The sequence below is a fragment of the Balaenoptera physalus genome, assembly GCF_965194825.1.
Source record: "Balaenoptera physalus genome assembly, chromosome: 5".
Lineage (NCBI taxonomy): Eukaryota > Metazoa > Chordata > Mammalia > Artiodactyla > Balaenopteridae > Balaenoptera > Balaenoptera physalus.
The window spans coordinates 135403347-135419114 of record NC_138884.1 but is presented as its reverse complement, the minus strand read 5'-3'; the positions used below and the strand labels follow the sequence as shown (position 1 = coordinate 135419114).

General features: G+C 40.5%; 1 long non-coding RNA gene across 1 annotated transcript in view; it reads right to left on the bottom strand.

Annotated features, from left to right (window-relative positions):
* Window positions 1–448: 448 nt before the first annotated feature.
* Window positions 449–15768, bottom strand: part of LOC309661038 — a 570380-nt gene continuing 555060 nt past the window's right edge. The window contains exon 2 of the long non-coding RNA XR_014263818.1: window positions 449–782. This is a non-coding gene — a long non-coding RNA (uncharacterized lncRNA). The remainder of the gene's footprint in view (window positions 783–15768) is intronic.

Here is a 15768-nt window from a genome sequence, read left to right as displayed (position 1 = left end):
GAAAAAACTGCTCAGAGATATGGAGGTCAGCAGAATACTGACCAGCGTGTGCACAAGAGGAAACTACCCAAGGCTATAGAAAGAACCAGGTCAAAGGATTTGCGATAACAGTACTATTCAGGTCTCCTGGAGAACTAAGAATAATGCCTATCACCACAGTCAGATTGGAAAACCTCATTGTTCATAGGGCACTAGGAAGAGTGCTCAGAAAAGTTTGCCTCAGGTAGTAATTTCCTGGGGCTGCAGTAATAAGGTACCACAGGCTAGGTAGATGAAACAAGAGAAGTGTATTGTCTCACAGTTCTGGAAGCTAGAAGTCTGAAATCAAGGTGTTGGCAGAGCTGGTTCCTTCTGAGGGTTATGAGAGAGATGGCTTCATATCTCTCTTCTAAATCCTGGTGGCCCTGATTCCTTGGCTTGTGGCAGCATAACTCTAATTTCTGCTCTATTTTTTTTTTTTTTTTTTTAAAGGAATTACTTTATTTTTATTATTTATTTATTTATTTATTTATTTTTGGCTGTGTTGGGTCTTCGTTTCTGTGCTAGGGCTTTCTCTAGTTGCGGCAAGCGGGGGCCACTCTTCATCGCGGTGCGCGGGCCTCTCACTATCGCGGCCTCTCTTGTTGCGGAGCACAAGCTCCAGATGCGCAGGCTCAGTAGTTGTGGCTCACGGGCCCAGTTGCTCCTTGGCATGTGGGATCTTCCCAGACCAGGGCTCGAACCCGTGTCCCCTGCATTAGCAGGCAGATTCTCAACCACTGCGCCACCAGGGAAGCCCTCTGCTCTATTTTCATATGACCATCTTATTCCTATGTATGTTGGTACAAACGTCCCCTTTTTATAATGACACCAGTCATATGAGGGCCCATAAGTGACCTCATCTTAAATTGCTTAAACCTGCAATAACTGTACTTCCAAATAATGGTTAGGACTTCAACATATCTTTTTTTGGAGAGGACAAAATTAAACCCATAATACCTCAGTAAAGGGTAATAATCAGCTTTAGAATAAATACTGCTCTAGTTCTACTTAACAAACTTTGAAAGAAATATCAAAAGAATCAAACTCTTTCTAAATAACTTAACTGTGTCCCAGAACAAAACTCAAAACTATGTTTAGGAAAATAGAAAATATTTAACACTAAACAAGGTAAAATTTACAATATCTGGCAGCCAGTCCAAATTACCAGGCAAAAAGGGAGGAAAATATGAACCATACTAAGGAGGAAAATTAAACATTTGAAATCAGTGCATAACTGACACAGACATTACAATTAATAGACAAGAATATTAAAATAGGCATGTTAATTGTATTATACAAGGACAAAAACATAGAAGAATGAACATGTTAAGTAGAGATTTGTGATATATATATGTGTATATATATATATTATATCTATACATATACATATATGTGAAAGATACATTAATCTTTTAATTCTGTGGACATTTGCTTTATTTATGGCATTTTGTTATTTTGTTTTGGGGCAGGAAGTGCATATCATTTAACAATAAGTTCTTGGTGCTAACTTTTGTATGATCACAATACTTTGGGTATTCTTAGCACAACACTTCTGTTTGAATAAATATATACAGTGTTATTATTATTTTTAAAAAATGTTTCTTTTATTATTTTTTAAACAACTTTATTGGAGTATAATTGCTTTACAATATTGTGTTAGTTTCTGCTATATGACAAAATGAATCAGCTATACATATACATATATCCCCGTATTCCCTCCATCTTGCATCTCCCTCCCTCCCACCCTCCCTATCCCACCCCTCTAGGTGGACAAAGCACTGAGCTGATCTCCTTGTGCTATGCAGCTGCTTCCCACTAGCTAGCTATTTTACATTTGGTAGTGTATATATGTCCATGCCACTCTCTCACTTTGTCCCAGCTTACGCTTCTCCCTCCCCGTGTCCTCAAGGCCATTCTCTATGTCTGCGTCTTTATTCCTGTCCTGCCCCTAGGTTCCTCAGAACCCTTTTTTTTTTTTTTTTGGATTCCATACATATGTGTTAGCATACGGTATTTGTTTTTCTCTTTCTGACTTACTTCACTCTGTATGACAGATTCTAGGTGCATCTACCTCACTACAAATAACTCAATTTCTTTTCTTTTTATGGCTGAGTAATGTTCCATTGTATATATGTGCCACATCTTCTTTATCCATTCATCTGTTGATGGACACTTAGGTTGCTTCCATGTCCTGGCTATTGTAAATAGTGCTGCAATGAACATTGTGGTACATGACTCTTTTAGAGTTATGGTTTTCTCAGGGCATATGCCCAGCAGTGGGATTGCTGGATCATATGGTAGTTCAATTTTTAATTTTTTAAGGAACCTCCATACTGTTCTCCATAGTGGCTGTATCAGTTTACATTCCCACCAACTGTGTAGGAGGGTTCCCTTTTCTCCACATCCTCTCCAGCATTTATTGTTTGTAGAGTTTTTGATGATGGCCATTCTGACTGGTGTGAGGTGATACCTCATTGTACTTTTGATTTGCATTTCTCTAATGATTAGTGATATTGAACATCCTTTCATGTGTTTGTTGGCAATCTGTATATCTTCTTTGCAGAAATGTCTATTTAGGTCTTCTGCCCATTTTTGGATTGGGTTGTTTGTTTTTTTGATATTGAGCTGCATGAACTGCTTGTATATTTTGGAGATTAATCCTTTGTCAGTTGCTTCATTTGCAAATATTTTCTCCCATTCTGAGGGTTGTCTTTTCATCTTGTTTATGGTTTCCTTTGCTGTGCAAAAGCTTTTAAGTTTCATTAGGTCCCATTTGTTTATTTTTGTTTTTATTTCCATTACTCTAGGAGGTGGGTCAAAAAGGATCTTGCTGTGATTTATGTCATAGAGTGTTCTGCCTATGTTTTCCTCTAAGAGTTTTATAGTGTCTGGCCTTACAACAGTGTTATTATTATATATTATATGTTGTAATCATGGAGACCATTTGAGCAAAATGGATATTTGATAAAACAACATGGAGAAAGTTATGATGTCATTTGCTGTCTATCAGGTTCTAGATAGGAGATAAAACTTTATGATTTATGAATATAAGTGATGATATTCTACAGCTTCAATAATATAGCAGTTTTAAAGAGAATCATTCATTTTATATTTATATAATATATGTTTTTCACATTATAAAATTATATTTATTTTAAAATATATGGAAAAGAAAGATATTTAAACACAATATAATTATGTAAGTTGCATGTTTAGATTATTTTAATGTGATATGGTATCATGAAAATTATTCATGCTATTTAATTTTCTTTGAAAACATATTTTCAAATGTTTACATAATATTTCATTGTATGAACTGTCCTAAAGTGTAAATACTTCTTTATTCTTGGGTATCTTGGAATTTGGGAGAATAATTTCTCTTAAACAAGTACCTAGACCTTAACAGAGCTATTATGAGATTGTGCAAAGTACCAAATTTATAAATTTATCAATTTAGAACAGTGTGTTAAGAGCTATACATGCTGTTACTGTTTCATATTTTGTGTTGACAAATACCTTGGCGATAATTTTCTTGTGTATTTTGCCAAGGCATACCACAATAAAGACGTATATGTTAGAGATAATTTTTCTTTGACTATAATTCCAGAATATTATTGGGAAAACTAGATTAAAAGTTAAAGATTAAATTATAACAAACCATGAAAAAAATCATGTTCAAAAATTATAAGGAAATTCTTACTTCAAACCGTGATGCTGAAATATTTCTAATGTACTTCTGGACAATATAGGTAACATAGGTATTTTTAAAATTCATTAAGATTAATTAACACAATTATGTTTAACACCTTCTCCTAAAAGATAATGAGATGATCATTATCAGTAATGAAAAATCTTATACTATTTGTTGCATGCACAAGAAAATAAAAACTGAAGCTTTTAACCTATAAGAAAATCTGATATTAGATATGACTTGGGCTTCATCTCAGATGTACCATTTCCATTTTATGATGTACTGCTGGGTCCGTCTGATAATATGACTTGGCCGGGAAGGCTTTCCCATGGTCAAACACCCATCTCTACCAAGGATCAGCAACACACCTCGAGCAGTTTCTCACAAGGTTTACAGTTCTCTCCTGTGGCCTTGCTCCAGATTCTCAGGGGCCGGTATCGTGATCCTCTTGCTGCTATGTGCCGTAAGTCTCAGATTCGGCAGCCTCCATTTCACCCAGGGCTGGAGTAGCATTCCTAGGTGTGGCACGTGATGTTTTCAGATCCAAAGAGGCCTACCAGGCACTGTGCTTTCTTTTTTGTGCCAGGGGATATAAAATGCAATAATTTGCCTCTTGTTTTGGAAGTGATATCTGAGTAGGCCCCTGCCTATTGCATCCCTAATTTTTCTCGAAATTGGCACATCTCTCAAATCTTTACAGGTCTTAACACTCAGTTCCCGAAGCACGCATGTGTTACCAAGGTCTCTAGTGTACTAGCCGTCTCTTGCTTGTCCTGTCCAGTTGGCATGATGTCATCGATATAAGTGACTAATGTGATACTCTGGGGATATTTATGTTGTTCAGACCTCTTTGTACTCTTTTGTGATGGAGGGCAGGAGGTTAACACAGCCCTGAGGAAAACAGTAAATGAATTCGTTCTATTTAAACACGAGTTGTTTCTGATTCTCTTTTTAATTGAAATGGAAAACAACACACTCACCAGAAATAGTCAGATACGAAGTAAGTGAGGCCTTATTAATCTGCTTTATTTGGCACAATAGCAGTGATCAAGGATGTTGCCTGATTCAGCCTGCCCTCGTCTAAAATCATTCTCAAGAATATATCCAGTTTTTTTCCAGGGGCCAGACTGGCTAATCAAATGCAGAGAAGACTGAGAACATCACCACTGAATTCTTTTTTTTTTTAAATTAATTAATTAATTAATTTATTTATTTATTTATGGCTGTGTTGGGTCTTCGTTTCTGTGCGAGGGCTTTCTCTAGTTGTGGCAAGCAGGGGCCACTCTTCATCGCGGTGCGCGGGCCTCTCACTATCGCGGCCTCTCTTGTTGCGGAGCACAGGCTCCAGACGCGCAGGCTCAGTAGTTGTGGCTCACGGGCCCAGTTGCTCCGTGGCATGTGGGATCTTCCCAGACCAGGGCTCGAACCCGTGTTCCCTGCATTGGCAGGCAGACTCTCAACCACTGCGCCACCAGGGAAGCCCCACCACTGAATTCTTTAGGTCATTAATAGTGGTGCTAATTTCTACCATCCCATCCCTCTCTACCCCTGGGATGTAATATTATTTTTCAGTTACTACCTTGGTTGGGGGAGGTTAGTTTCATAGGTTTCCACCTGCTATACCTGCAGGCCTTACCTGCTATAAAGCTCTTCCCTATAGGCTTCATATAGGTATGTGAGGGATCGTTCTAACTGCAAAGTATAACAATTCAGATTATGTACCTGAGTACTGGAGAAATGAACACTGAATCAATGCCATTTGTCCACTGTGAGCTGGACTTTAGCCAGGGCTTCATTTATTACAGGGAGCCAGTAACACCTGACTTTACTCGAGGGCCATGATGATGCCTTAATGTCAACTCAGACCCCAGTTCTCCCGCTCTTTCAGTGTTCCTCCTACCTCAGTGCACAGTGACCTGAGTAAATGGCCATAGCTCCCCCTGAGGGAAAGACTGAAGAATCATTACAGTCTTGTAATAGCTGCAAGGTTCTCTCTTCCAGGGACCAGGCCACTTTGTTACTCAATGGGTTGCAGATTTGAAAACTGGCTCAGAGAAATGAGTAAGAGCTCGTTACTTTTTATTGGAGCGATTGCCCTCATGCCTCTGCCCCTGCATTTTTGCCTTTTTTGGTTATAGATGTTAAGCAGCACCCTTCTTGACAGCTCATTGGTTTTGCACCCAGGGATGCTAGGCTCTATTAACAATCTGCACAACTCCCTGAGGATAAAGCCCCCTTGGCTTCTCGCTGACCTTGCCTTGCAATTAATGTAATTGCAGCCTCCTGGCTTCTGGTGATTAAGCAGTAACACCTGGCTTCTATTGGGAGGGGGCATCATCACCCTGGAAGTTAATGAGCTTAGCTCCGCGGCAGCTACAACTGTCTTCACCCCAGCCTGCAGAGCTGAGCTACTGGTGAACTTTTTAATGATACTGAGCATTGTCAACAGAAGGAGGTGAATCTCCCCTCTCACCAGAGGAGGCCTAACGTCCTTAGTGAATGGTGTGTTCTGGCATCCCTCCTGTGGAACCCAGCCTCAGGTGGGTCTCCTTGTCTTTCTTATACCTCCATTTCAGAATATCCACTGACCTCAGCCTCTTTATTTCCTTCTTTGCCATCTGTTAGGATAACTCAGGGGTTTCCACTTCGCTGAGCATAGGCCTTTGTTTTTTCTAGGACTCCGAGAACCACCCTGCAGGGAGTTTGCTCCATTTCCTGGGGTTCTTTCCAGGACCAGGGTGTTAAACCGTGTGTCCCGAAAACTGTCAGCCCAAGTGAATAACTTCTTGTTTGTCCAGCGTAGCCCCCTTAATCACTCATCCTTAAATTCCAACCCTAGGCGTGTTTTCCTGACTCCTACTTGTACAAGCTAGCTAGTTCTTAAAACTCTGCTTGGGTAGTCTGTTTCATCACTTATGAGGCCCAGCACTTCTCCAGGCAGGTTAGGGAGGGATGTCGCACGGGTGGCAGACAGAAAAGGTAGTGAGAGTAGTTCCCGAAGTGTTCATCTCTTATGTAGCAGGTGGGAGGGGGGTGCCCTGCATAATCATAGCCCAGCATGGTGGAAAGGCTGGCTCTTGTGAAGGAGGGGTGGGCTACCTCTGTAAACCTAGAGGGGTTTGCAGGTTCTGCAGTGTCAACATCCCCAGGTGCACACATCCACATCTCCCAGCTCATGTTGCAGGATCCCACATTTTCCTTACCAACTCCTTGACTTCTGCATAACACACATACATTGGTTAAGTGTATTAGTCAGGGTTCTCTAGGGAAACAGAATCAGGAGAGAGAGAGAGAGAGAGAGAGAGATTGAGAGAGAGAGAGCGAGAGACTGTATTATGACAAATTGACTCGCAATTACGGAGAAAGAGAAGTCCCACCATCTACTATCTACAGGCTGGAGACGGAGGAAAATCAGTTGTTTAATTCAGGGTCCGAAAGCCTGAGAAGCAGGAAAGCCAAGGGCTAGTGATCAATGTCCCAGCTGAAGCAATCAGGAAAAAAGGGGAGGATTCCTCCTTTCTCTACCTTGTGTTCTGTTCAGGCTCCCAAAAGATGGGATAGTGTTCACCCACATCCACATAGAGGGCAACCTACTTTACTGATTCCACCAATTCAAATGCTAATCTCGTCCAGAAACACCCTCACAGAGTCACCCAGAAGAAATATTTAATCTGGGCACCCCTTGGCCAGTCAAGTTGACACATAAAACATCACACACCACGCTGAGCATTCAAAAGTCTTTGGACTCTAAATTTTACAACTGTTTATTCAGGCTGCCTCTCAGCTATTTCCGCTCCTCCGTGTAAAATCTTTAGCCAATGAGATGACACATTTTGCCAGGGACTATCCATGCCCCAACCTACCAACCAGGATAGAATCCTCTTGTCTGCTGAGTGGTGAATGGGTCAGTTCCAAATCTCCATATCAGCTGCCTGCTTTCTGTTTTACTGAGAACTTTCCCAAGCTCCTACCATGATCTTTTTATATCTACTATCCATATCTGCACACATATACACTTTCTCTCTGCCTTTTATGCTGTAGGAACTCTCAGTGCTTCTATTTAAAGCCAATCCCTCCACTTTTGCAATAGATTCTATCCCCCTCACTTACTTAAATATATTACTCCAGCAATTTTCTCTTGTTTATATTGCATCATCAATTTGTCAGTATATCTGCATTCATCACTTCTCTTAACTGCTTATACTGTTAACATAGCACTCAGCCACCATAATCGCTCACAGAGACCTCTGTAAAGCCTCCTAAACGTTCTCCCTACTTCCCCTTTTCCCCCACCCCCAGCCTGTTCTCAACACAACAGTCAGAGGGAATCTTATAAAATTTAAGTCAGATCATGTCCCTCTTCTGCTCAAAATTCCCCAGTATATTTCCATCTCATAAGGCAAGGTCTTATAATGCTCTACAAGGCCTTACATGATCTGGTTGCCCATTCCATCTCTGAACTCATCTCCTAGCACGCTTTCCCTCACTCCATTCCTGTTGTATTTTCTCTGCATTTTCTTGATTATGCCAGACATTTTCCACCTTAAGGAACTAACACTAGTTCCCTCTCTAGGGAATACCCTCCCCTCAGATATTTACCTGGCCAGTGCCCTCACTCCCTTCAGGTATTTGCTCAGACATCACCTTTTCAGAGAGATATACTCTGGCACTCTGTTTAGAACTCCTGTTCTCATTAGCTTGTTTCATCTTTTTTCCCATAAGACTTCTCATCATCTAACATACAAGTGTGCTTCCCTAATTTATTACAACTGTTCTTCTTTCACTGCCTCCTCTCAAGAGAATGTAAGCTCTGAAGACGATGTTTAATATGAAAGACAAGAAGAAAATACATTCCTGGTAGAAATGCTAATGTCAGATCCCTAAGAAGAAATGGAGTAGCTGTTTCTGAGGAACAAAAGGAGGCCAAGCATGATGGAAGTTTAGTAGGGCAAAGTTTGCCCAGGATTGAGAGGGGGTCCTGGAATGTAAGATTTTTCAGGGCTAAAATGAAGACAGTCTCAGGCAAGCCTTGGCCTTGGTATTGGGATAGGCAACATCCTAAGATATCCGCCAAGATTCTACCCCGTGGTGTACGCACATCTTTTCCCAGTTATTCAATCAAACACTAAAGCAGGTGCTGCCTTGAACTCCCTAATCAGTAGACCCTAATAAAGGGAGAGTATCCTACATGGGCCTGAACTAATTAAATGGGCTGTTAAGAGAATCCAGAGGGATTTTACGAAAGCAGCACCAGTTCTCTTACTGACCTGAAAGCAAGGAAGCGGCCATGTTGTGAGTTTCCTCTGCAGGCAGGGGTCACACGAGTAGGAACTGAGAGTGGCTTCTAGCGGCTGAGAGTGACCCCAAGCACCAGCCACCAAGAAATGGGGATTTACATCCGTCCTTCAACCGTAGACACTAAATTCTACCAACAACTTGAATGAATTTGATAGAGGACCCAAGCTCCAGATGAGAACAGGGCCCCAGCTGACGCCTCGATTTCAGCTTTGTGAGGCCCTGAGCAGTGAACCTAGTTACGCCACACCAAGACTTCTGACCTGCAGAAACTGTGAGTTAATAAATGGGTATTGTTTTATGTAGCTAAGTTTGTGGTAATTTGTTACACGGAAGTAGAAGATTAATAGTGTTCTGAAGCAAGGAGGAGTTTTTAAGAGAGATTCAGACTACTAAAGGCAGGCTCTAGATCACGTAAGTCTTAAGTCGGTGGATGGAGTTTGGATTTTATTCTTAGTGCTATGGGAAGGTAAAAGAAGATTTTAAACGGAGAGGTGCAAGACGAAATGGTTTTTTACCTGACATGCCCATGACCACTGGATCCTTAAAAATAATACTTACGTGTCAGATGCCTGAATCCTCACAGAGTTTATCTATGTCACCTCTAATATACGTGTCTCAACAAGGTCCCCCGGAGTGGATCAATGTGATATCCTGCCAAATGTCCAGGGAGTTCTGATGTCTTTGGGCTATATTATGACACACCATAGGGGAGTTAATGCAACCCTGGGGCAAAACTGTAAATGCATTCTGTTGTCTGTTTCAGGTAATTGTAAACTTTTAGCGAGACTTTTTTTTTTTTTTACTGGTACCATTATACATAGAAAAGAATATGTTCACTAAATCAATGTACACATGCCATGTGCAGAAGACTCTATTAACCTACTCTGAAAAAGATACTATACCTGGCAAAGTGGCTGCAGTTGGAGCTATTACTTGGTTAAGTTTGCAGTGGTCTATTTTCACTAGGATCTAATTTATGTAGGAAATAGAGATGTGTAAGAACCTACACTCCTGCATTTCTAAAATCCTTATTGGAGATAATTTCTATCACAATCCTCCTCCAAGGCAATACTGTTTATACTGTTTCTGATGTACTCTAAGGGCTGAGGAATGGCGGTGGAGTGGTGTTGTGGTGGATAGTTTCAGATGCTGCCACTTGGCTTAACAGGTAACTGTTAATTGATCCCAGCTTTTTGTTGTCTTCTTGTAAAGCATACATTGAGTTTAGTTCTTTCAATGCTATTTTTTCTAAACTTACTATATCCTCCATATGTTTCAAACAACTGGTAAATTGCACATTCCTTTCCACTGGTAGATTATTCTGATTTATGAGTGAATTCTTAACAACTGGACCAACACCTCGTGCCAGGGAATATCCTATGCTTACCTAACCACAGGTGATGGGGTCCTGCATGCCAACTGGCGATGAGTGATCCAGCTCCAAGATTCATCTCATGCCTGCTTTCTTGGACCCACTCTTGATATCAACTGTCACAGTTTGGATCTCTAGGAAGCAGAGTCTGAGATGAAGTTAAATGTGCAGACCTTTTCTAGGGAGAATCCTAGAAATTAATACTTATGGAAGGGAGGTAAAAGAAGTAAAGTTGGGCAGAGGAAAATGAGCAGTAACATGGGTCTGATAGCTTAGCCCCATCACAGGGAGCTCTGAAGATAAAAATTGCCCTTTACAGTGTCCATCAAAGCAGATATTACTGATTATCATAGGTTACTGTGAGTACTTTCTAGGAAAGCAGAAGTGTGTTTGATCTTCACATCAGTCATTTTTAATGAACAACCAGTTCAAATGGCTGGGCATTTTCATGCTTGCCTCAACAGTCATCGTATATAATTCACTCTGGCAATGATGTGACCTTGGCTAAGACAGTTCTCTGCAGCTGAGGCAATCCCTAAAGGAGTTGACAGCTGAAGACTGTCTGCTGCTAGCATTCCCAGCAGCCAGGGCAATAAATTCTCCCTTTAAATGAGATTTGGGAAGTGTACTTCTGTGTCCATCAAAACCACTGTCATTGATTATCATAGGTTGCCAGGGAGTACTTCCTGAGTAGGGAGACTTTTTTTTTTTTCATCTTCACATCAGCCATTTTAATGAAAAGTCGGTACCAACAACAAAGTACAATGACTCAGTGACCCTCAGGTTCTCAGTCTAGCTGACACAGGCCTTGGGTAACCACACCTTGGTCATTACCATGAGGCCCAGCACTTCTGATCCTGATGTGAGGTGTGGCGATGTCTGTAAGGGACCCTGTGTGGTTCTCTGGGTGCTCTGTTATGCTTCTGGCAGCTTCTGCTGACAGGCCCAAGGCCCCAGTGACCCCCTACCTGAGGTCACTGAGGATCAGGAGGCCCTACTAAGTGGCTTTTGCATAGAGAGCCCCACGTTGCTCTTGGTCAGATTTTGCCTGTGGTCCGGGAGGCTGGGAGAGAGACAGTGAGTTTCTCCACCTTCCTAGTATGCTTCTGCTGGTGGTAGACAAAACTTTTCTTGAGCTTGAAGCTGAGGCTGCACTTTGCATCGTGGAAGGGCCTCTTCCTGGTGTGGAGCTGCAGGTGGTTGATGAGGTTCTCCTTTCAGCCGTAGCACCTCTCACACTCATGCCACTGGAAGGGGCACTCACTTGTGTACAGGGTGCCATGCCCTTGGAGCCAGAAGCATACCTTCTCTTATTGCACGTGGGGATACCGGCAGGGCTGGCTCCTCTTAAAGCCCACTGGTGTCAGGCCAGTTGCCACCACTTCTGTGCACAGCACATCCCATGCTCCCCATCCAGGTGCAGCAGTGAGGATGGCAGGGCCTCCAAGTCTAACTGCAGCCAGCTGGGCTTCCTGCCATCGGTACCAAGAGGAGGGCCTCTGGGTCTGGGGGTTTACTCTGGCAGCACTCAGCTGTAGAGCTCATCCGGGGTGGGGGGATTTGGCGAGGTACGTGGCTCTAGCCCATGGATCCCAGCTCCCTGCCATCCTCTCTAACTCAAAGTCTCAAGGCTCTCTTCTCAGGAGTTCCCCTCCTTTTGGTAAAGTGTGCATCTTGGGGGTTTGAGCTACTGCTCACGTCACCACCAGTGCCTTTCTGTATATTGAACTCTGCACTGAGTCTTTAATACCCTTCAATATCTCTCCTTCAAGAAAGGAAATAGCTTTCCCTTTTAGGGTCTGGGGCCTTTCAAAGGGGAGATGCAGAGAAAGGATGATTGGGCTTCTTCAGGCACAAGCCCTCTGAACACATCGATTCCCAGAGTGCACAGGTTCCATTTTAGCACATGCCTGTGTACTTGAGTATGTGTTCCTGTGTGTGCTTGTGTGTGAGGGGTCAGCCGGTGTCACACTTCATGCTGTCATAGCTCATTTTTGACATCCTGACCTCACCCAACTAGCAGCTGAGCCAAATCTCTCTGGCTCCTCTCACTTGTCCCCTCTGTGGAGTTAACGCCACACATGGTCTAATTTACAAACTGCTCTCCTACCATCTCCCCAGTATGTACACATAGCACTGTATTCTATCATATTTGTTGCATATCTAACCCCCCATTTGTGGATTCAGTGTTTATTATTTTGAAAAATTTATTATGAGACTTTGAAAATCAAAGATTATGACCAGATACCTGAGTTATGTGTTCCCCAATATTTCGTGACAATTAAGAGTCCTAAAAATTTTTTTTGGCACATAATAGGCTCATTTGTTGGTGCAAAGACGGGATCATGAGGGGGGACTATTGCCTAATTTTGCAGATTAGGATATTATCATTTTATCCACATGCTAGTCGTAAAATGCACACAATGCAACCTATCATTAAAATACCTTTTGGAGAACTATTGCTTCACTATAAAATTGGTAAAACTTTCAATCAAATAAGATGAACGGAAGAGTCTCTGTTCTGTGCTTGGTGATCCACTCCCTTCTTTCATGCCCACGTATTATGTCCTCTTTCACACCGTGCCATAATCCACGCTGGTTTGCACCAGATTGGGATATTCATTGAGTCGAATACTTTATACTAACTTCAAAAACAACATTTTCTCTGACAATGCCTGCTTCAAGATTAGACCTTAAGAACAAAATCTTTCTCACCTGAGTTTCTATTCTAATGACATCTGTTCCTAATTTGCTAATGCAAATATCCCTGATGGGCTTCAGGAGGATCTGTGGCCTGTTTCTTCTTTGACATTTCTAGTGTGAAGTGGAAAACAGTGCCTGGCATGAAGAAAAGAATGGAAGTTTTTTTTTTTGAAGTTGTAATTATAAGCCTCTATACAAATGAAAGCTATTATTGTTCTTGTTATTAATTCAATTTGTAAAATAAATATAATACTGTTAATGGAATGATACATGACTATCAAAATAATCCACTATATATTAGTGCTTATCAAACAATAAAGAAGAATCCTCTGGAATGTTTATATAATTGTAGATATCTTGATCCCATTTCTCAAGACTCCAATGTAGTAGGTTTGGGTGGGGTTCAAGAATTTTTAGCAACCACGCTAGATAATTCTGGTGCAAGTGGTGAGCAGTCATTAGTTAGAGAGTTATGACAAAAAGCTTTTAGATTCATAAATTCGTTGAAATTGTTGGAAGGAGATGATAAGCAAGAATTTGAGTTTAAAGATTATCCCAGACTCTTCCACCTTGAAGTCACTGCCAGAACCCAAGCCACTGCTCTTTCCATCATCACCTCCTAACTAGCATGTACAGATGCAAGGTTGGTGCGACAGAATTCAGATTTAAAAACCTTACTGAATTTAGTAAGTTTTACTATGATGCTCATGAAAAAGCCAGATCTTTTGCACTTTAAATGATTCCATGTGACTATGTTGACATAAATATATTAACATAGATTCTTAGTATTCTGAATGATGCTTTGATAGGCAGAAATATCATTACATGTCTCTTTAAAAAACCTTGCACATGAAAGAATTTTGCTCTATACATTCTTTTGTAACCTCCAGGAGATATGAATACAAGTTCCTTACTTGCAACAAGAAAGCTGGAGATAATAAATAGATGTAAGAGTCCAAGTAAATCAACCCAAATCTATTTGGACTGTATATATCCTCTCTGGAGATTCTAAAGAATTTTTAAAAGATGCAAAGACAACTTATCCCTCTTTTCAACTTATATCCTGGTAGATACTGTGGTTTCTCTGGATAGACATTGAAATGCAGTATGGACATATGGTCCATATGCATTTCTAATTAAAATGTCCAATGTCAAGTACAGGAGATTCTTCTTTAAGTAAATTACTTTGCATTTTTCTTGGTTTTCCAAGCTGAGAATTTTTGGAAAATATCATTTGGCTGTATACTTTCATTGGGAATAATATTTTTGGCCTGAAGTTCTTATTGATGTCAAGTCTTGGCTTATACTAAAAGTGGGAAAGTCGAAATTGCTCAGCAGCAGTATATATGAACCTGGGAGAAAAACATGTAGGCAGTAAACCATGCTGGCATGAAAAAAGAGAAAACAGTAAGCAAAGTGCAGTGAAAGAATGTTAAAAAAAAAAAAAAAAAAAAAAAACAAACACATACTGGGCTCTTTTAGAATTTAAAAAATCATGAAATCATGATATATTTAATCTTAAATCTGATTGATTTATATATTTACAATTTGAGAAAAAAGTCACTTAATCTTCTGAGTTAGTTGTGAATTCACAAGCTTTTATACCTTGTATCTTACTATCACTTTTCAGCCTGGCTACCCCAAGCAAAACATACCAATGGAATGCGTATAACTGTATAATTCTTTCAGAAAACTAGGGCTTTTCTTTCTGTCGTTCGTAACAGTTTGTATGGATAGAAGAATTGCAGTTGTGAGTGTGAGTGTAAATTGTAATGCAAGTTCTTAGTAATTTTTATAAAAACATCTTGTTTTACTTAAGAAATTGTATCCCACTACAATAAGAAATGAATGGGAGTTGAGAAAGGTGGGGTAAGATTTAGGAACGTGGTGAAGGATAATCTGAAGCACAGAAGTGGGGAGAGAGATGACATGGCAGTCAGGAAGGGGTAATGGCCCAAGGATTAAGTGAAGATTCTGTCTCATTCATTGGTTAAAATAAAATTGAATTTGAAATGTTAATTTTTTAAGTTGTGTTAACATCTCCCAAATCAAAGAGTCATATGAAATTATTTTATCCTGGACTTGATTGAGAGTATAGATACCTTTCTTAGCTCTGAATCTCAGCAAACAGGAACTTGATTCTTTCCCCCTTCATTTTGCTATAGTCAATCCTTTTTCCAGGGGTTAGCTTAAATGCCACTTCCTCAATTCCTAGAGTAGGTAATGGGGAGCATTACCCATTACCAACTCTAGGAATTGAAGAAGTGACATTTAATACATACTTCAATGTTTTGCTGGCATAAATTTCATCATACTTCCTTCAAATTAATTGTTTAATGACTGTCTTTCTACCTACATTGTAAGCTACAAGAAGGCAGGGAGCACATCAGTTGTATTCAGAATGTAGCACTTTACTAAACAGAGTAAGTGGTCAATAAATATTTGCTGTATTGTCTCTAGTGGGTGCTCTCCCCTCACACATCTTTTCTCACTGAGGACTTCTCTTTCCTACCTGGCCCCAAATTTCAGACATTACAGTCCTACATTTCTTTTTTTTTAGGTTAGACCAACTTGTCTCCAAAATGTGTGCTACAAAAATTAGTCTTAAAAGATATTCTGGCAAGAAGAAAAATCTAGGGTTAAACAGGTTTTGGAAATGCTGTGTACTATCTAGTATTCTTTT